The sequence below is a fragment of the Leopardus geoffroyi genome, chromosome X, assembly GCF_018350155.1.
Source record: "Leopardus geoffroyi isolate Oge1 chromosome X, O.geoffroyi_Oge1_pat1.0, whole genome shotgun sequence".
Lineage (NCBI taxonomy): Eukaryota > Metazoa > Chordata > Mammalia > Carnivora > Felidae > Leopardus > Leopardus geoffroyi.
Window position 1 is genome coordinate 13,747,679 of NC_059343.1, and position 20,900 is coordinate 13,768,578.

General features: G+C 43.8%; 1 pseudogene; it reads right to left on the bottom strand.

Annotated features, from left to right (window-relative positions):
• Window positions 1-17,963: 17,963 nt before the first annotated feature.
• Window positions 17,964-19,276, bottom strand: LOC123594719 (annotated as a pseudogene).
• Between the last annotated feature and the right edge of the window lie 1,624 nt (window positions 19,277-20,900).

The following is a 20,900-nucleotide window of genomic DNA, read 5'->3' on the forward strand; positions in this document are numbered from 1 at the left end:
GAAGAATTATCTGGTCAACCCACAGAACTGTGGGCTAAATAAAATATTTATTTTTTTTAGCCACTATGTTTCAGGGTAGTTTGTTACACAGCAAAAGCTAGCCAGTACAGGGGGCCTGAATTAAGACACCAGACCCAATCAGGGAACAATACTTGGTCCTGTATGTTTAGGTCTTGTAGCAGATAGTTGTAATGCACCACCCTTAACCCTTCAGGCGTAACCACTTCTATACATATCTTTCTGACTTCCAGCTGCCAACTTACACAGTTCTTTGCCTGAGGGCTTTCTCTAGCTGCCAGATCCCAGCCTGCCTGTGCACAGAGTAGACCAGATGTTCTGGCATATTAACACCTTCAACCAGTGACTGACAGGAGTTGGTGTATAAATTCCCCAGCTTCCTCATCACTTGGGTGGGATTGTTCCATACTATCTCCCAGAGTTCCCCAGTGAGATTGAGCTCTAAAATGTGGTAAAGAGCTTCTGTCACCTCCCTGCCCTTGTGTTTTTCATTCACAGCCTGACCAGAAGGTACAGAACCCAGGGAGGAGCCTAGGGTGGTCATTTAGGCTTGGCCCCAGGCTGAGGCTGTATGTTTGCATCCCACACATTTGGCACGATGGTTTTGATGGATATAGGGAGAGCTTTTGATATGATTATCAAGGATGCAACGAAAGTGAAGAATAGATGAAGCCAAGAGATAATGATACTGAGGAGAGATTTGCTTTGTAACATTATGTGGCAAGAAACAAAAGCTGCAAGTTTAATGGATACATTTTTCTTGTGATAGTCTTTTTCCTCCCAATACTGTGTGTGTGTGTGTGTGTGTGTGTGTGTGTGTGTGGTATAATTTATATATAATTAAATACACAGTTCTTCAACGTACTATTCAATGAGCTTGGCAAATGTATGCACCCAACCCTGACCTTATAAATCGAGATATAGAGCATTTCAATCACCCCAGAATGTTCCCTTGTGCCCCTTTGCAGTCAGTCCCCATCCCCCCACCAGACACAATCATCGCTATTTCTATCATCGTATATTAGTCAAACTTGTTCTAGAACTTCATAAAAATAAAGTTATTCAGTATGTACTCTTTTATGTCTTATTCTTTCACTCAATATAATGCTTTTCAGATTATCCATGTTGTTGTGTATATCAGCAGTTCATTCCTTTTTTATTGCTGGGTCACATTTCATGGTATGACTATACCATAATTTATTCATCAGTTCTCATCATGTTGGATATTTGCGTTATTTGCTGTTTTTATCTATTATGAATCTAGCTTCCACGAGCATTTATGCACAGGTACTCTTATGTGCATGTATTTTCATTTCTCTTGAGTAAATATGTAGGAGTGAAATTGGTAGATCACCAGAGTAGGTGTGAAGCTTTTGCTCTGCTTGCCTCTATGAAGGGCTCAGGTTCCCCAGCCTTCTGACTGGCCTGCCTTTCTCCCCCTCTGGTGGGTCTGGTGTACAGAAGTTCCAGCAGGCATTCTGTGGAGGTGCCAAAGATACTTTCCTCTAAGTTTCAGAGCAAGGAGTGAGGGTAGCATCAGGAAAGAGCATGAGACTAGAAGTTGAGCATGAGTGGCTAAGAGACAGGAGTGTAGTCTTAGTTCTTCCACTAATAATTTCCAGGCAAGTGATTTTCTGAGCTTTGGTTTTTCTCATTGGTTGCTCTTTAGGATTCCTTCCAGATGGTTCTGTGTCTGTCTTGTGAGCTCATAGTAGATGCTCAATTAGAGTTAGAATAGTTACTATTTCACTGATCTTCCTGGCTCCTAATAAGGATGATAAGGATTATCTTTTGTTTTTTATGAACTGGATGGCTGTTACGGCTACAAAGTGGGGAACCAAGAGAGACAAGACTAGAAGAAGGAGGAGGCTACAGAGGCAGAGCAAAGAGCAGAAGTGGGAGAGGGGCCCAAGAGGAGGAATGCATGCATGCGTGTGTGTGTGTGTGTGTGTGTGTGTGTGTGTGTGTAGAGCATAAGAGCAAGACAAAGAATGAGAAACATACACATGAAGGATGATAATTGCCATAGGGAATAAACTTTGGGGAGAAAAAAGACATTCTGAAGCAGTTTTACTGAGGCATGTGCAATATCAACACCTCCTCTGTACCTTCTCCCAAAGAAAATTTCAGGAAAAGCATCCATCATTCTACAGCCTTTTTAGAGTTGGATATATATTTTGATTTTTAAAAATTTATTTGTGTTTAAGGCTGGCCTCATGGTGACCTCAAGACACAGGAGAATCTCCAAAGGGGACCTACAACATTTAGGTTGAATGAATGCAAGTATTAGGGTAAAAGGCTAAATTGTTGTAACAAAGAGACTCACACACAGTAGCCTACAGAACCAAGAGGTTTCTTTGTCTTTCAGGTAATGATTCAGAGGTACAGGGTTCAGATTCCTGAGGCAGCTCTGCTCCACAGTCCATTAGAAACCCAGGTTGTTTTTATTGCATAGCTGCACCATCCCCTAGGTATGGTTGTTATCTGTATGGTTGTAACTAGATTGTGATGGGCTCCAGGTGGTGAGGAGAAGGATAACATGGAGGAGACAGGTCTACTATCTTAAATCCTGGTTATGGAAGTGGCTTACGTCACTTCCTCTTATATCCTACAGGACAAAATTCAATCACATGACCGAGCCTCGTTACAAGGGAGTCTGGGAAATACACTCAAGCTGTGTGACCAGTAAGAAGGGGAAAGTGGATTTTAATGTGCAGCTGGCAGCATTTGTCCCCAAGAGCAAGCCCTCAGACACCCCCTCCCCCACCCACGGGGCTACTTACTTTAAGGGAAGAGCAATATTCTTCAGGCCTCAATGAGAGTTTTTCCTACTCTGGCCTATCCTGCATCTACCCTGTGTGTGTGCACGCTTGTACCATGGTCTGATGGGCTTTGGGCAGGAGGGTTATTTACTAGTTTTTGATCCCTTTCCTGATTCCAAGTTAAGCTAGAGCTGATTGTGTTTGTTTCAGGAGCTGATTAAAGCAGGAGGGAAGTGGGCTGAAGGGCTCTGTTCTTGCCCCTGCATGTTTATCTCACAGTGGGGAGCTGAAACTGAAGTCTCAAATCTCTTTTCCTGGAAAGTCCTTCCAATCCAGATGTACCCCTCTCCACCTACCTCCATTACCCAACAATCTTTTCTTTCCCCTCATCCTTCACAGACCCGAACAGTGTTGACTGGCTATGACAGTATATAATTGAACACAGAGCATTTTCCCTCCACTGTGATTAGTCAAACTTTACCCCACATGCCCTTGAATCACCCTTAAAAAGATACACCTAGGTCTGCAGGCTACAAATTCCTCCTGAGGTATTGAGTGATATGTGCTTGGGTGTTCCTCCACAGTGACACCAAGGCCAGTTCTATTAACTGAGCGTTTTTCTCTCCTCTCACTTTCTTACTCCCTCTCCCCACTCTTTCTTCATGACTTTGACACTGCCATTTTCCTTTACTTCAGGCCCACCGTGACTTGTGAGCCAAATCCACACTGTCAACAGGTTTCCTAGAATGGCATCCTATATTTAGCTTGTAACCAGACTCTGGGGGTATCTACATGGCAGCCAATAGCTGATTAGAGCAACAGAGAATTTTCTCTTCGAGAGAAAGAGCTAGAGTTTAATTAATCTCAGAGCAAAATAGTTCATCTCAAAATAAATTATATTTTCTAGCTGCTAGAACAGCTGTTGAACAAAACACATTCTCCAGCAAGTGAGAAGAATGACAACGTGCAGATCTCAAATGAGAAGAGAATTTTTAAAAACAAAACGAACAGGTGTGGTAGATTATATGAATGATGGTCCTAGATACTTCCCCTGCCTGTGGCATTGCAGATCTTCCCAACAAGAGGTGGAATCTGTTTCTTCACCCCTAGAGTCTAGTCTAGCCATGTAACCTGCTTTGTCCAATGGAACATTAGCAAACATGAAGCAAACGGAGACTTGAAACATGCTTGTGTACTGGGGCTCGTTCTTTTGCGGGTCCTGGGACCCTGAGACCCATGATTGCCTGCTGGATGAAGAGAGACATGTAGTTGTGCCCATTGCACCAGCCAATAGCTTGCTAATAATAGACACCTGAGTGTGGCCATCCTGACACCCAGCCTCTACATAGCTCACTGGCTGTAGGCATATGAGAAGTCTGAGCTCAGACCAAAACAACTACCTGTACAAACCTCAGAATCGTGATCTAAATAAATGATGTTTGTTTTGAGCCACTAAGCTTTGGGATGGTTTGTTATATAGCAAAAGTTGACTGATGCAATCAAGTAGCTGGTATGCATGTGTGTGTGTGTGTGTGTGTGTGTGTGTGTGTGTATGCATATGTGTGTTAGTGCCTGTGTGTGCCTGTATGTGTGTCCCCCATATCAATTATAGATGTTCCCAGCATACTCTGAAATCAGTATAATCCAGGGAAGGTCTTTTCTTGGATGCTCTGTAGAAACTCGAAACTCTATAAATAAACATGTAGACGAGTCAGTGATCATTCTTCCTTTCCCTCTCATCCCTCTCCTGTGCCAGACTCCTGAACTTGGATGTTGGCCAGGTAGAAACCTGACCAATCTGAAGGAAGGAGGTACCTAGAATGGGCCATACCACTTCTTTTCCTGGGAATATTGCTTCTCTTTGGCAGCCCCAGCAAGGATGAAGGAAGACATGTGTGTGCACCTAAGTTCTCACTGTAAGGAAACGGATAACCATTGGTGCTTTCCTCCTTCTTTTCATGGTGTTGAGATGCCAGAAGCTCACAACCTCCCACACCATACCTCACATCCCACAAGGGTTGGTTGTTGCTGATGGCTGTCCCAAGACAAGTTCCCTAGGAGTGGTCCTTATATATCAGACATGGGTATTGGTTCCTAAAACTACAGAAGTGGCATTTCTGGGGGAGTCTTCTTTGGTTAGACAAAGCTTGCAGGAAATTCTGTCTTTAATATTAGTTTTCCATATTTGAGTAAGCATAGTTGGCCTAATTATTATGTGTTCTGTATCAAATATGTTGGTTTTATTTTGGAAGAGACTGTAGCAAATCTAGTTCTTAGGGATCGAATGTGACTGTTGGTAGGGATCCTTTCCTTCACGTTTTCCTCTGTCCTACTTCTTTCTTTTTCTCTCATTTCTACGCATCATAGCTATGAACATCAGTTTTCTTTTCTAAAAAACAGCTGTATTGAAGCATGATTTATATACTATAAATGTTACCTGCTTAAAGTGAATAATTCAATGATTTTCAGTAAGTATATAGAATTATGCAGCTATCATTATGATCCAATTTCAGGAAATTTCTATCACTGCCAAAAGGTCCCTCATGTCCATTTGCAGTCAGTACCCACTCCCACCCTCAGTCCAAGGTATCCACTAATCTACATTCTGCCTCTATAGATTTGCCTATTCTGGACATTTCATATCAGTGGAATCATACAATATATGGTAAAGCTGTTTTTGATAAAGACTTAGGATTGGAGTTTTCTAAAGACATAAAAATGTTTACAAAAGCTAGTCTTCCTTTGAAAAGTTGATCCATGCATCTGAACAAGATGCCCTGTTTGGCCTGTGTTCCCTCAGATGCCAAGCAGATGCCAAGGCAAGGACTTGGGAGATGATCACAAGAAGCAGAAGTGAGGGAGTGGTGAGAATGAGATACAGAAGGGGAAATACAAAAGAAAAGAAAAAGCACACAGTGAGAAGATTACCCCTGTGGACAACTGGGGCTCAATCCCACTGGGGATTGCTTAGAGGAACCATGCAGAATATGTTTCTGAGGAAGCTGGTGCATTTATCCACCATATTAGTTATCTAACACTGTGTAACAAGTTACCCTAAACTTACCCATTTAGAGCGATGATTAACATTTATTATCTCTCACAGTTTGAAGGATTAGGAATTTGAGGTTGGCTTAGCTGGGTGGTCAGCTTGGGGTGTCTCCTAAGGTTGCAGTGAAGATATTGGCTAGGCTGCAGTCATCTGAGGACTTAACTGGGGCTGGAGGTTTCACTTCTAAGATGACTCCATCACTTGGCTGACAACTCAGTGCTGGCTGTTGGCAAGAGACCTCAGTTCCTCCCCAAATGGCACTCTCCATAAGGCTACTTGAGTGTCCTCACACCATGGCAGCTGGCTTCCCACAGAGCAAGTGATCCAAAGGAGAGCAGGATGGAAGCAACAATGCCTTTTATGATATAGCCTGCAAAGTCATGTCCTATCATCTCCACTATACTGTATTAGTTACAAACGTCAGCCATATTCACTGTGGGAGAGGACTATACAAGAGCATGAATACCAGGAAGCAAGGATCATTGGAACCATCTTAGAACCTGACCACCCACCCGTTCATTGTCTCCTGTCCCTCTTTGGTTGAGGATTGCCTTGTATGAGTTGAACAAGCTCAAGGAGGGGCTTAGGCAGAGGGTTTGTATTTGTGGTGAGAAGCTACCAGCCTGCTGGGAAGTATCCACTGTGGCTGTAGGTGAACTCAGAAGTGGTCCTAGGGGCTGTGCGACAGAGCTACACTAGCATCTGCCACATGCCCCAAGCCTATCATTAATGATACAGTTTTGTTGGTCCGTCCTTGATAATGAAAAGACAACTCTTCAATAGCTCAGATTAGGGGAGGAACAAGATGATAGGTTGTTGGTAAGATACCCTCGGGGTGACCACTGTACCACTGAGCTTTGGGCTTTGGGAAGCTCATCATCCCTGTAGAAGGAGCTTCCAGAAAAACAAAGCCAGCCTACTCCTAATATTGCTAAAGAATATGCAATCACAGGTCAGCCCTGTGATTTTTGCGAAATAACAATCAGAGGCCTGGCTACATTCTTGAACTATGGGAAGGGGGCTGGAATCAAAGGCAGGAGTCAAGATTTAGAGCTTCTGTTCGGTGAAGGCTCTTATCAAGGTAACCTGGAGTAGGAGGAAATGATGACAGATCAATGCCCGGCAACACTGCTAAGTGCTAGATTGAGAGCACTGCGGTTGATGGGCTCTGTCACTCATGCCACCTAGTTCTGTTACTTTATAAAGGGGCAATAGTGGGAGGAGAGCAGGGGAAAGTAGAACAGAGCAAAAAAGGGAGAGGGGGGAAGTAAACCTAAATCTGAGGTCCCTTGCTCCATCACCAAAGCTAGAGGAACCACATGACCCGGCTGGCCTGGGACAATCCTAGCTTAACCTGCTGTTTGGGAATAGTTATTAATAGTACCTTCTTTTACTCTCAAAAGCATCCAGGTTTGGATGGCAAATTCCATGGTCATCTTACCCATAGCACTGTACCGTCCCCCACATAACCTTCCTCACAATTAATTGAAAATGTTTAATGTCTGTCTTGTTTAATTGACTGTAATTTCTGGGAGGATAGGGACTGTGTCTGACTTCTACAGTGCTGCGTCTTGAAGTATTGGCATTTGTGAAATGCTCCATAGATGTGGACTTCCCAAATGAATGAGTAAATGAGGGACCGAGTCAATGGCTGACTACACCAGCTCTGTTTAGAAAGACAGGGTATGGTTGGAATGGCTTGAGGGGAAGGAAAGGAGAAGTCATTAAGTCTAGAATTCCAAAGGAAGCCATAGGAGGCGTGTTTCAAAGCCCCAGGTCAAAGCTCTATTCAAATGTATTCCCTTCATTTAGTTCCAGGGGCTCTGGGGCCAGATGGTGCCTGTGCTCACAGAGCTGCTGCCGCTGCAGCAGGTACCGGCTCGTCAAGTGTCAGAAAAGCCCCGAGTGTGAATCAACAGGCTTTGCATCTCTGCTCTCCGAGGGTCTGCTCTGTCAGCAAGTGGTCTGAAAGCCAGGAAATTGTGTTATCGGTGGCATGGCGACTGTTCTGTACGTTTTCTTTATAATTTCCTTTTTAGGGAGAGGGAGCCAAGCATTTTGCCACCAAACAAGGACCATTTATGGACTACTCAGTCCCATTTGCAGGGAGCTGCTGGGGCTGCCACGTGATCCTAAGCATAAACCTTAGCCCATCGTGGCCAAGAGCACAGGCTCAGCATTCAGGAGAGCAGAGAAAAATGAGCGCCGGAAGCTGAAGCCAGAGTTCCACGCAGACTGCTATATGGTGGCTAATTTAGAAGGGAAATTTCAACATCTCCAGTGGCGGCATTAGATTTATCATCCCCAGCTTGTCCAGAGACACTGAAAAGCTCCTTTGTACTTGGATCTTAAACTCCCCAACAGAAATTTCCATTATTTTTCTTTTAGATTTTAGAAATAGAGTAAAAACACTTCTTAAGGAATGAGACACTGAGTAACAGTACCCGGCTCCTCTGTTGCTGGCCATTGGGTCATTTTAGAGCTGCCTAACTTTGGTTTTTGGTTTTGTTTTTTTGGTATGTCTTTTTCTTCTAAGGTGGGTATCACTAGGCTGAGCACGTCATTATAAGGGTCACGCCCTGTGTACTATTATGATGAATATTTATTATTTACAGTCTCCCATTCCAGTTCTTTTTGAGCATAATTCCAGCACATACCCCTTTCAAAAATCTCCCCGAAAGTAGAAAGCTTCTCAGCAAATGGTCCTAGCATCTACTACTATACATGTAACTACAGTGGAATAACAGCATGCTAACACAGAGATGATAAGCAGTAATGTTCTTCTTGAAAGATAAAGGATGAATAGAATCTAATAGGCAGGCAAGGAAAAAGGGTCTTCAGGGAAGGGGAACAACATTGGCAAAGTGGTAGGCCAGAGATCGGCAAACTGTATGGCCCTTCGACTGCCACATTTTTGTGAATAAGGATTGATTAGAACACAGTCATGTTCATTCACTTATGTATTATCGATGACTGGTTTCATGCTATAAGAGTAGAATTGAGAAATTGTGAACAGATACTGTATGGCCTCTGAAGGCTAACATATTTATTATCTGGATTTTTATATAAAAAGTTTGCTGAGTCCTGGCATAGACTGAGGTGGAAGTTGGGGTGAGTTTTCCTTCCTGAAGTGGGCATTCAGCAAATGTGAGTTTGAACAGGAGTAGAACTTCAAAGCCATTTGGCAGGAAATAGGGAGTAGGCTCATGGGGACTGGAAATACCTTTACTCACTCTGCAGCAAACTCAGCCTCAACCCAGATAGTAAGAATCTAGAGGAATGGAAGCTATCTAAATTTATTGAATACATCTATCCTTCCATCTGCCTATCCTTCCATCCATCCATCCATCCATCCATCCATCCATCCATCCATTTATCCATATTCTCATTGAGCATACATTTATTTTTACTGAATCATTTTGTTACTCAAATAAAACATGACTATTGTAGGGGAAAAACATTTTAAAAATATAGATGGGCCCCCCCAAAAGAAGAAAACCACCCGTAATTTCACCAACCATTGATAACCACAGTTACATTTTGCTATGTATCCTTCATAATCTCTTTTCCTACACAAAAGAAAGTTTTTACTGAGTGCCTCCTACATGCCAGGCAGTAGGCTAAGCAGTGAGGATACAAAATGGTGGAAGGTTGGTCTTGACCTCAAGGATAGAGAGCAATGCCCAAATAATTGCAATATGGGGCAAGACGTGCAGTCATAGCTGCCTGAAGAGATACAAGGAAAGCAGGGCAGGAGGAGCGATCAAGTCTTCTTGGTCTGTTATGTACAGGGCAAGCCTTAGAGGGTGCCCAGGAGTTGGCCCAGTAAGCAAGAACATTACACACAGAGGGGAAAATAGCTGATGTTTCCCATATGCCTATCACATACCTGGAAGTTTGATTGAGAACATCTCATATAATTGTCAAAACAACTCTAGGAGGTGGATATTATTATTTCCATTTTACAGATGAGGAAATTAAGACTCTGAGACTTTAAGGCATTTGCCCAAGGCCATTCAGATAGCTTGAAGTGGAGGCACGGTTTAAACTCAGGTCTGTTGCCCATGCTTCTCTCACTTTATCATGTAGCCTCCCCAAGATAAGCAAAATTATGGTGACACCTTCACTGATTTAATTTAACAAATATTTATGGAGCATCCACTATGTACCAGATAAAGAATATATTGACTGTATCCTCAAGAAGTCCCAAAGGATTTTTCAGTGTGTGTATGTGTGTGTGTGTGTGTGTGTGTGAGAGAGAGAGAGAGAGAGAGAGAGAGAGAGAGAGAGAGAGAGAGATGGGAGAGTCTATGTGCAAAGTCAGGCTATGCTTTGGCTTTAGAGAGAACTTGAAACTGATCTAGACCCCAAACATATATATTGAGTTTCTTCCCTCCTTGGTTGCAGGATTCTTGGCCTCTTCTTGGAGGATATGGACCAATCATGTTGCATTGTTTGCCTCCTAAAAAGCCCATACTAATCGAATTTCTTTTGTACACTAAAGAGAGAGGTTGCCAATCATTCATTAGTAAATCAACCAATTACCAGTACTCCAGTGAGTTTGGGTTGCTTGTGTGGAGCAGGGAGGGAGACAGAAAAGTAACCTCTCTTCCCTTGTTGCCACTCTTGAGAGAAATGGCTGTCTAATTGTGGACAGAAGGCAGAGGTCTGGCTTGACAATTAGTGCTGTAGGATTGCTAGGGAAGGGGCCTCATGGTGGGCTGAAGGGATTAGAAAAAGCTTCCCGAAGCAGCCACATCTCCAACATTTCTTGTCATGGCTGGCTGGATAGCAAGCATCTCTGTAAGAATACCAGGAGAGGTTAAAATCTCCCTTTAAAAACCTGGGAAGTGCTTTAACTTCCAAATTCCACTGGGAGGGGTGTGTGAGGATTGGAGGGTGGGGATGCTTCGTACTCTCACTTTCTCTGCAACACACACAAAGCCACCCACAGAGTTAGTGAGTTGCGCCATAAAATATGGCATGGCCATAAATGAAATTACAAAGGAATCACTTCCAAAGGCTTCACCTTGAAACCCTAACTTCTACATTGTGAGCACACCATTTATTACCACTGCTGCTAGGAAAGGGAGCTGTTAGTGTAATGCAGAGAAGAGAAGACAGGCAGTCTAAGAAGCAGAAAATGATAAGATTTATTGTGGGAATAAAACCCTGGTCAAATAGCCTCTTGTTAAATGTGTGTGTTGGGCCCAATGTCAAAGCAGTTCACTCCAGGCACTTACAGTGGTCTTGCTGGAAAATTTTCTCCACTACTCTGTGCCTCTGTTTCTCTTTGTAGAATGGCATGTCAAATAAGGATTGGTAAGTGGGAAGATACCTGATTCTCTTTTAGGTTCCTTGGTCCAACTTCCCCTTTACTTGTTTGCTCATGACTTCTTCACCCAGGTAACTTCCAAAATGGTAATGGTGCTCATGGTTACCTCACAGCTGGTCCTCAGCCCTCACCTGCTGATAACTCTATGACAGCCACCCAAAGAATGCTTTTTTGGGGAGAGAAGTGGGGGGGGCATAAAGAGAGCACATGCGCAAGCAGAGAAGGAGCAGAGGGGAGAGAGAGAACCTTAAGCAGACTCCATGCCCAGCGTAGAGCACAACACAGGGCTCCATCTCACGACTATGAGATCATGACCTGAGCCAAAATCAAGAGTCAGTTGTTTAACTGGCTGAGCCACCCAGGTGCTGCCCCCCAAAGGATGCTTCTAATCAACATTGAACAGAGCTGTCTTGAGGACCTCCTAGGGGCTAAGTCCTGGTCTGGGGATGAAGTAATGAACAAGAGAGACCTGGCCCTTTCCCTCAGAAGGGCTGCCTGAGCAGGGTCTTCTTTATCTAGGAGGTTGAGCAACCAGCCAAGTTAATCTTGGAACTAAATAGCTTGTGGCCTCGTGAAAAACTCCTTTCCTCCTCCTAGTTTTTGGAAGATTTAAAACTCAGAATTCCAGCCTACCCAGAAAGCCTAGCATTCTCTTCTGGCTTCTTTTCAACTACCTCTCCTACCCACAAGCTGTCTAACTTGGGGCAAATGACACAAACTAATTAAACCAGCATGGTCCACTAGAACTTTCTGTAGTGATAGAAATGCTCTGAATTTGTGCTGTCCAATATGGTAGACACTAGCCACAAGTACTGAGCACTTAAAATGTAGCCAGAGTGGTATATACTATAAGTAAAAATTTCAAAGCCATGGGACAAAAAAATGCAAAATATCACAGTGATAATTTTATGTTGATTCCACACTAAAAATACAATAGTTTGAACAAAGAAGAAAAAATACAATAGTTTGAATATATTGGATTAAACAAAATATGCTATTAAAATCAGTTTCACCTGTTTCATTTTACTTTTCTATTGTGCTACTAAATTTTTAAAAATTACTTATGTGGCTTGCCTTATATATTTTTAGACAGTGCTATTCTAAACCTTGGTTTTCTTATCTGGAAAATGAGGAGGCTAAGCCAAAAATTGGTAAGGTGCACTCATTCTCAAAGGCGCTGTGATTCCCCCCCTCCACACCTGATGCATTGTGAATTGACTACCCAGCGATGTGAACCACAGGCAAGGTTAGCGTAGCAGGCACAATCAGCGTGGCACTCACATCCTCTCAGCGCTTACTATTCTAGCACTGAAGGCATCGCAGCTCTTCTAGGGGGTCTCCATCAACCTGCAGGAGGGGAGGCCAACAGTGCCTCCAGGAACAGCCCTCTGCCAGTCACAGATGAGAGTCAGAAGGTAAACACCTCAGTTTCCGTGCCCATCAGGTGGCATACTCTAGGCCAAGTTCTACCCAGTTTCCCAGAGGTCCCCAGCAGGATCGAGCCTCAGCACCCACAGTGGTACCCTGCTCAGTAATACCCCCTTTATTGGCTTCCTTCCCTTCCCTATCTCACTTCCCCATTCCCCTACAATGCTTTCTGGAATCACCTCCTAAGTAAACGGCTACGCTTCTCTCCTTTTCTCAGAGTCTGCATCTGGGTAAATGCAACCTAAAATAGTCAGCTCCTAGCTCAATATGGTAACGATGTTTAAGGGCACTGTCCCAGGAGCCTTTCAATAGCTTCTCCTGCTTTATCAGCTCATCAGAATCTCTGGCATATTAACCAACAAGTAGATGCTTAATGTTGTTCTCGAGTCTGTCCGATTCCACAGGACTGCAGACGTGACTACTGGCACTCTCTCCTTGCCCTCCCAAACACACTCCCTCCCATGAATTGGCACTCTGAGCTATGTTTCACGTGCGTTAATGATTTCTATTTTAGCGCGAGTTTCCAACCTCAGTTTTCATCAGACTGAGCTCCTGGTTTCATTTTCTCCTAATTGCAATAAGATGCCCTAAGACATCTTAGGCATGATGGGTCCTGGGTGGGTGTAAATTGTTTGCTGCTGTTGAAGATACTCTGGGAGGGAACCTTCTGGGATCTGACAGGAAGTTGTTCCAGATGTCAGAAATCCAATGCCAAAAAATAAAAATAAGCTTCAGTTACTAAACTGATCAGGGTCTGGCATTTCGGAAATAAGAGAGCCTCTTGGATGAGCAAAATCTGAACTCTCTGGGAATGGTCCAGAGATACAGCAAATATATGGAATGTTCTGGAAGCTAGAAGATGGCTTGTGGCCATTTAAGGAATCATTTTCTCATGTCACACCAGGAATTAGAGTCCTAGAAGAACAGGAAAGGATCTTAGGAATTCTCTTATCTACCCTATACCCTCTAATTTTATGAATGAGAAACAATGAGGCACAGAAAGATGAAATGAGGGGTCTATAGACACATAGATAGTGAGCTGAATCTAGAAACAAGTTCATTGCTTCTCCCACAACCCCAGAGCACCACCCCTGGTTTTTAAACAGAAAAGCCAATCATTCCTGACCAACAACCTTTGCTCCCACCCCCATCACCAAGGAGGACTGGAGGGTTAGGACAACCAAGAGAAAGACCATAATCTTCAGAGCTGTCTCCTGGCTGCACAAGATGACGAGAACCACATTTGGTAGCTCCCCAAGAGGGATTACCCAGGGTCTAGCTGGAGGGCTGGTGTGTGAAATGCACTGAATTACAAATTAATCCAACCCGCTGAAGCATCATGAGAACCGGAAGAATATTTTTGGCACACTTCATGCCCTTGGGCTCTGTACTAGGCCCCCAGGGATCTGAATCACTTGGGCACTGCTCTGAAGCTGTTTATAATTGAAATAGTGGAGACTAGGCAGACAATGAACCAATTCAAAATATATAAAAGTGATGATCAAGTTTCTTTCATAAAATATTGTTTTTTCTTTCATGAAATATTTGATTGAAGTCTGGCGTGTGTCCTATACCCCCTCCCATTCCTGGACTTCTCCGATAATTCCATAAATATGAATTGTATCTTATCACAATGCTCGTTAAGTTCTTTAGGGATAGGGATAATATTTTCATTCATTCATTCATTCATTCATGCACTCATACATCTATTCAACAAATTTCTTGAGTGCCTTCTAGGAGTCATTAGGGATGGGAAGGAGTGCTAGGTGAAGTAGAAGACTGTATATAAAAGACATGTCAAACCCTTCAGTGGCTTCCCATATTACTCAGAATATAAGCCCAAGTCCTTAGAACCATCTGTAAAACCTTCCCTGATCCCCTAATCCTTTCCTATACCTTTGGTATCTTGATATTCATAGTCTGGTTGGAGATAGAGAAGGCTGCTCTGTGAGGTAAGAAGGGGTAACTAGTGTCATTCATTTTATTCATTTAATTCACTCATTCATGCATTCATTCATTCAACACATCTCCATGTCAGGGCCTGTGCTGAATACTGCGTTATTGGTGGTAAATGATGTTTCAGTTCTCATGAACCTTATAGTCTACGGAGAGGAACTCTGGTGATGAAACAGGTTGGCAAATGTCTAAACATTCACACGTTTTGATGAGCTCTCTGAAGAAAAAACAAGACCTAGGGAAAAGAATAATGGGAGAAACCTCATTTATACTGAGGGTCAGAGAAAGCATTTCTGGGAGAAGTAATCTTTAGATTGAGGCTCTAAAGAGGAAGATTCGTCAGGCAGGGGTAAAGGTGGGAAAGGAGATTTCTCAGGCAGAGGGAAAGGGTTACCAGAGAGGTTCTGAAGTTGGCACACTGACAGTGCTGGACTCCACCCTTGAGCCTTGGTCCCACTCTGCGTGGGGCGTGCTCATAGACCCCTGTGCCCCTGGGAAACCAGTGAAGGCAGGTTTGTAGGAGGGGTGGGGGTGGAATAGAAGGAGGGCCTCTCAAGGTACAACCAGCTCAACACGCATGAGTTCTGGGAGAAGTTAGACACACTCACACACACACACACACACACACGCCCTCATACTGAGACACACTTTGTTGGCCAGAATTAAGTAGAGTCCACTCCTATTTCTATCAGGGACAAAATGTGCCAAACAGGAAAATTTCTCTTCACTTTCTTCCTCAGCTTCCCTAGGACTTCATGCCACAAGAGACTGACCTGTGTTCTGTGCAACCTGAACTTAAAATCAGAAGGCTCTTCCACTTGTTAGTTGAACTTGAACTACTCAAAGCTGTACTTTTCTTGTCTGGAATATGAAGGTCTTATACTTGCCCTATCTCCTCGTGACGACTTTTAGGCAAAGGTTTAAAAAATAGAAAGCATTATAAAATGTATATATCTAATTTGAGACTTGATTTTCAGAGCACTTTTAGGTTCACTGCAAACCTGAATCCAAAGTAGAGATTCCCCGTACGGCCCCTGCCCCCTTCCACGGCCTCCCCCACCATCAACATCCTGCAACGCAGTGACTGCTTTGATAACTACTTAGCCTTATTTTACTTCTCTTCTGAGTGTAAAACTACTTGTGGATTGAGGACCTGAGCCAGAAACGGAAAATTATTTCGATTTTGTCGTGTTTTTCTTTTGAATGTTTGCCCTTGCTGCCTGCGGCCAGCATCACGGCCTTCTGTACTAGGAGGTAACTTTGGTTGTTGCTTCCTTCAGGAGTCGACCCTCCTCCTTTGATTACATTTTCTTCTATTTTTAAAGCTGTGGAAAGTGCTAGTCTCTGAAAGGGAGGAAGCGGGTTAATTTGCATGAGAAAGCCCCTTTATTTAGCGGGTATTTAAAATCTCTAAATACCACCACCACTATACACCCTTGCCCACCCCCCCCTCCACCCCCCCTCCACCCCCTCCCACCCCCCCCACCCCCCCCCACCCCCCACCCCCCCACCCCCGCCTCCCGCCATGGTGACTGGGAAAGCTGGAGAGAAAAGTCCAGCTCTCAGAGGTCTGAGACGAAACCCAGCCCAGGCCATTCCTAGTCACATTTGGAAATCTGGTCTTCCTATCAGGTTGCACGTTGAAATCTCTGTCAAATCTTTTTTTGTACACGCTCATAAATAACACTTCCCAAAGTATCACTAATAGTCACGAGACACGAGACACAGTGGGTGAATTTCAAGGACTGAACTGCTGTGGAGAAAATGAATGGACTGTTAATAGGATCGCTCTCGAATAATAGCTAAATTATTAAACTGTAGCGTGGGGGTGTCACTTCCTTAGTGTGGCAAATTAGATTTGGAGGTGCCAGGGCGAACGTCTCAGGAATATTACATTGCATAGCTCTCCGGAGGGATTTTAAGCTTTTCTATAGCCTTCTCTTGTACCAGAGCTCATGTTGATTTCTGGGGTTTTTTGTTGGCTTTTATTTGTAGAGGGTGTAGCAGACAGTATTGGTTTTCTACCACGTCCCCTTGGTATCCACCTCTATGCTAAAGGCTCTTAACTGCAAACACCTGCAAAGCTCTGCCAGTGCCACTGGGAATCTTTCTAGCCCAGGAGCATCCGGGCCCACCCTCAGGGCAAGCCCGAAGTCCTGGAGGGCTAATCCCTTCACAGCTGTCCTCATCTAATGATGGATGTGACTTGGTGGATAAATACCCAGCTGCTTCTCCCCTCTATTGGAGCACCTCTGAGCTGGGGTAACTCTGGGGTATGGGGTAACAATGGGCTCCGGGAGTTCCCCAGCAGAACCGCACTCCGGTGACCCCCAGTGTTCTGTTCGGTAAGGTCTCCTTTATTGGCTGCCTTCCTTTCCCGTCTCACTTCCCCCACTGCTGTTTCCTCCAATCGCCACCCAAAGAAATGAATGACTAGTACTCAAAAATCCCTCTCTTAGGTTCTGCTTCTAGGGTAACCCACACGAAGACAGAAAGTGAATATAAAGATTTTTTTTCCTACCGATGATCGTGAAGTGAAGGCAACACTTTGTAATTCCCTTTCACAGAGCAACTTTGCCAAGTGCCCTGCTCTGACCAGATGGCATCATGTTGCAGTGAGAAAGCCTTGAACTTCGGGGTTACATTCAATCTTAAGTTCAGATCCCACCTTGGCCATGGACTGGCTGATTGCCTTGTGGGACCTTGCTCATGTTATTTTGCTTCAGTGAGCCTCAGTTTCCCCACTTACAAAAGAGGGATAAAAGTATCACCCTCCACAATTGTTGAGAAAATTAACTATATCAACAGAACAACACAGTGCCTGGCATATAGTAGCAGACCAGTAAATGTCAGTTCTTTGACCTGCAGTCGATTGTTCACAGCCTCTACCAGTAGAATGGAATGTTCTTGTCCTCATAGCTTTTGTCATGGGAGAATAAAACAGACAGACACCCAGAGCAAGAATGTATCAGGGTTCCTAGCTCTGTGTGATTACGAAACAATGGTAAAGATAAATATGAGGAAAATCTTATCTGGCTAATTTTTTTTCCAGTCCACTTTTTAACTATTTTTTTTAATTCTGACATTATAGATTAAACGGAATTGTGTTAACATTCTACTCTTGTGCTCTACTATGGCAAACAAACAAACAAACAAAAAACCATTCATGACCAAAAAACCCCAAATAAAACAAAACACAGAGAAGCTTATAAAACTAAATATGGAACTAAGCTCTAACGGCTGAATGGAGAAAGGAATTAAAATAATTTAAAAATCACAAGTTTATGGTAAAGTGCAGAGAAACTGAAAATTTACAGACTGTTTAAAAACCGAAATTGCTGACTGTTCAGAAACTACCCAGATGGATCAAGCGGGGTGAACAGCCAAGAAAGAGAACAGGCGAATCTGCATTGTTTTAACTGCTTCCCATGCTACCCAGCTCTGAGGTGCGCCTGGCAGTTAGATCCTGAAGCAGGCTAATGCTGGCAGCGGACTCAGTGGGGTAGCCTGCCCGTGGGTAGATCCTTTTTCTGGGCTTGCAATTTTGATCTACACCCAAGACATCTGGTATACCTTATTGATTTTAGCGCCCCGACACCCCATTATGCAGTCAATTAAAATGCTTGGAATGGGGAGTTCATGGGTAGTCTTAGTAGATGCATCCAAACCTGTCGGATAGCCTTTCACCTCTGGAGAGTGGACTCAATGTCACTGAATCCACGGTTGCCATGCATCATGGGAAAACGAGACTGGTGCTTTGCCAACGGGGCAGTGTGGTCAGTGTGGCTGTGGGATGGCGTGCTGTCCTTGAAGAGTATAGGCCTCTAGAGGGAGTCCCCTCAGATCGCGGTTGAGGCACGTGGATGGGCACATGTGAGAAAAGCTCACACGATTGCTGCCTGTGTTTTGCCCTTCCCGACCACCTGCAAGGATGGCCAGAGAGTTGGATGACCTTCAGGGTTGGGGTGGCTCCATTGTGAGCAGACAGGTCTGTTTGACACACTCAGTGATGGATTGCCAAATGCCAGCAGCTGTAATGGCTGAGTTGGGAAGCATATCGCCTGTCGCCAGACCCGAGTCTCCGCACTCCCTCGTTGTATTTCCTTGACCCTGAAACTGCCTTTCCTGATGAGAGAGCCACACTGATAGCAGGGACCATCAGGCTCAGGGTGACCCGCATCAGGGTGACCACACACTGTTGTGTGAGCAGCTGTGCTATTGTGCTGATGTCCTCTTCCAGTTTGTCAATCATCATAGGTAAGGATTTAAAGGTAGCTTTAGAGGGTCCAGCCAAAGTGGTCATTATCAGCACGATTCTCTTCTGAGATGTTGACATATGCACCATGCTCCCCACAAATCCTGACTGATTCTCCTTTCTTTCTGAAAATACTGCCAACTTCTTTTACATGCATGAAAAGCCGGATGGTGAATGTGACATTGAATCCACTTTCAATCATAGCCTCTCACCACCTGCAGGGCCCCTGTCACCTTCCTGCCAGGTCATAGTGTTCCTTCCCACCACACCCCCACCCCCCCCCACCCCCGCCTTCTGCCCTTCCCCTTCCTACTCACTCCCCTTTTTCTCATTGGGCCTGCAGTTTGGGGCTTTCACCAGGGCCAGTGACTAAAGAAAAGACTCCAAGGAAGGAGACAACCAAACCCTAAGCATGAAAGGAAAACAAGTGATACATTTGATTACATTTGAATGAAGAAATTTTGTTCAACAAAGACCCCATTAAGAAAGAGAAAAAGAGGGGCGCCTGGGTGGCTCAGTCGGTTGAGCTTCCGACTTCAGCTCAGGTCACGATCTCACGGTTTGTGAGTTCGAGCCCCACGTCAAGCTCTGGGCTGATGGCTCAGAGCCTGGAGCCTGCTTCCGATTCTGTGTCTCCCTCTCTCTCTGCCCCTCCCCCATTCATGCTCTGTCTCTCTCTGTCTCAAAAATAAATACACATTAAAAAAAATTAAAAAAAATAAAAATAAAAAAAAAGAAAGAGAGAAAGCAAGCCGTAGAGCAAGAGAAGATATTAGCAGCTCCTATATCCAACAAAAGACTTTTATCTAGAGTAAAGAACTCCTATAAATTAAGAAGGAAATAGAAACCCACTAGAGAAAAGAGCAAAAGGCTTGGACATGGGCTGCACAAAAGAAGATATCCAAATGACCGGTAAACATAAAATGTGCTCAACCTTATTACCAATCAAAGAAATGCAAATTAAAATCACCACTATGCATCAAATAGATTGGCAAAAATGAAAACCTCTGACATTAGCAAGTATAATTTAGGATGTGGAACAACTGGAACTCTCATACGCTGCTGGGAGTATCAGTTGGTGCCCTTGATTTGGGAAAGAGGTAGACATTATGTGTTGAAGTTGAAGACACTTATACCCTATGCCCCTCCAATGCATACTGTATAATTCCATTTATTTAGCTTTCAAAAACAGAGTAAACAAGTGTATAGTTTAGGTATGCACACTTAGGTGGCAAAACAGTAGAACACTGCAAGGAAGTCATTACCATAAAGTCAGTAGGAAAAAGTCATGGAAACGGAGAGAGGAATTTGTAATGGGCCAGGAGTACACAGCAGTCTAACGGAGAGGTTGGCGATATTCTATTTCTTGACCTGGGTGGTAGTTACAGGAGTGTTTAGTCTACACATAATTCATTATGCTACATGTTTGCACTTCATGTCCTTTTCCATGTGTTGTACTTAGTTTTAAGAAGGTTGAAGAAAAAGCTTTCTCCAAGTATGCTCTGAGAAACATTGGTTGATGAGATTTTAATATGTTACTCACAAAAAGGATTCCATGGCCAAATACATTGCAGCCCTGGGATAAATAAGGATGAACAGGTCTTTAATATGCCAGGATACACTGTGACATTCCGAGAGGAATCAATGCAGTGATGTACGTGACCGTGGAACCCTTTTCTTCAGTGGACATTTTACAGAGTATATACTTAGGAAAAGTAGATGGAGAAAGACATACAAGTCCCAGTTTTATGCACCTGTTGACTTGGTCCAACCAAGGACTTCAGGAGGTTTATGGAAAGCATAGGATGCAAAGTAGCAAGCAAATGAAGTTTTAAGCTGTGCTGAACTGGAGCCCCTCAATATTATTAAGATCTTTATAATTTCAGGTGTTTAGTCAATTGATCCCAACTACTGAATAGTGAGGGGTCAGCTTTTACACATACCCGTGCTTTCTGCCATGTGTCTTCCAGTTTTCTTAGTCATTACATTGATAATTTTCTGTGGGTGGATGGGACAACCCGTACTTGCTTACTTCTTGTTTTATGTTTATGTCAACTGGCTGTTTATAAGCAAAATCATCCTCATGGGATCCCACAT